A 2,298-nucleotide genomic window follows, 5' to 3' on the forward strand; every position below is an offset into this window, starting at 1 on the left:
CCAAGAACTGATTTGTAAATTAATATATCATATAAGAAATTGAAATGAGTGGGATTGCAAGCTGGTACAAGCACTCTGGAAATCAGTTTAGCACTTACTCAGAAAATTGGGCATAGTACTACATGAGGACTCACCTATACCACTCCTGGGCATATACCCAGAATATGCTCCAACATGTAATAAGGACACATGCTCCACTATGTTCATAACAGCCTGTTCATAGCCAGAAGTTGGAAACAACCCAGATGTCCCTCAACAGAGGAATGGATTCAGAAAATGTGATACATTTACACAGTGGAATACTACTCAGCTATTAAAAACAATTAATTTATGAAATTCTCAGGCAAATGGATGGAACTTGAAAGTTTCGTCCTGAGTGAGATAACTCAGTCACAAAATAATACACATGGTATGCACTCACTGATAAGTAGATATTAGCTATCCCATATATAGGCACCAAAGCTGGACGCTATTGTGGATGCCAGGAAGTGCTTGCTGACTGCAGCCTGATATGGTGGTCTCCCGACAGGCTCTGCTAGAGTCTGACAAATACAGAGGCAGATGCTTGCAGACAATCATTGGAATGAGCATAGGATCCCCAAATGGAGGAGTTTTAGAAGGGAATGAAGGAGCTGAGGGAGTTTGCAGCCCCATTGAGTGTCACCAGGCCAGAACCCCCACACATACCCTTGAGCTCCCAGGGGCTGGACCACCAACCAAAGAGTACACATGGAGGGACCCATGGCTCCCAGATGCATATGTGGCAAAGGATGACCTTATTGGACATCAGTGGGAGGAGGAGGCCCTTTAACACCTGAGGGTGTTCGATGCCTCAGGGTAGGGGAATGCAAGGGTAAGAAAACAGGAGTGGGTGGGTGGAGTAATAACCCTCATATAGGCAGGGGGAGGGGAGATGGAATACAGGACTGCCCTAGGAGAGACCTAGAAAGGGGAAAACATTTGAAATGTGAATAAGGAAAATATCCAATAATAATGATGATAATATTAATAATGATAAGAAAGAAAGAAAGAAAGAGAGAGAGAGAGAGAGAGAGAGAGAGAGAGAGAAAGAAAGAAAGAAAGAAAGAAAGAAAGAAAGAAAGAANAGAGAGAGAGAGAGAGAGAGAGAGAGAGAGAAAGAAAGAAAGAAAGAAAGAAAGAAAGAAAGAAAGAAAGAAAGAAAGAAAGAAAGAAATTAAGAAAGTGAAATGGACATAAAAGGAGTAATAATCACCAATGGTGGAATATTTGGTGGCAGGATTTATGGTTGATGAGGATAGGAGCAAATGTCTGCTAATTTTCATTGGCAATTCGTGAAATTTTGGCATTTTATACTTTAATAAATATATGCATAAAGGTAGCAATATACCTACATAAATAATACTCTAAAAATGTCTATTTAATCATTTTATATACATAATTACTTAGAGTCATGATAAGAAGTTTTCTGAGAGGGGAATGCCAGGGCCACAAAGTGGAAGTGGGTGGGTTGGGGAGCAGGGCAGGGGTAGGGTATAGGGAGCATTCAGGATAGCATTTGAGATGTAAATGAAGAAAATATCTAATTAAAAAAAAAGAAGTTTGCTACCCACAAGACCCGCCATGGAATCTTAAGACCTCTGGTGAGTGGAACACAGTGTCTGCTTCAATCCAATAGCGCAGGACCTGAGACTGCATTAATTAGGGAAGCAGAAAACCCTGCCTGATCAGGGGCAAAAGTTCCTTCCAGTCCAGACCAGCACAGAGGTACCTTGGGCGTGGAGTCTGGGGACACATGTAAGGTATACACAGGACCCTCCATGGGATCTTCAGACCTCTGTGAGTGGATCACAACTTCTGCCAGGAGGCAGGTTCGAACACCGGATATCTGGGCACCTTCCCTGCAAGAGGAGAGCCTACCTGCAGAGAGTACTCTGAACACTGAAACTCAGGAGAGAGCTAGTCTCCCAGGTCTGCTGATAGAGGCTAACATAAACACCTGAGGAACAAGATCTAACCAGAGACAACTACAACAACTAACTCCAGAGATTACCAGATGGCGAAAGGCAAAGGTAAGAATCTTACTAACAGAAACCAAGACCACTCACCATCATCTAAACACAGCACTCCCACCCCACCCAGTCCTGGGCACCCCGACACACCCGAAAAACTAGACCTGGATTTAAAAGCATATCTCATGATGATGGTAGAGGACATCAAGAAGGACTTTAATAATTCACTTAAAGAAATACAGGAGAACACTGCTAAACAGGTAGAAGACCTTAAAGAGGAAGCACAAAAATCCCTTAAAGTATTGCA

The sequence above is a fragment of the Mus caroli genome, chromosome 10 (genome assembly GCF_900094665.2).
Source record: "Mus caroli chromosome 10, CAROLI_EIJ_v1.1, whole genome shotgun sequence".
NCBI lineage: Eukaryota > Metazoa > Chordata > Mammalia > Rodentia > Muridae > Mus > Mus caroli.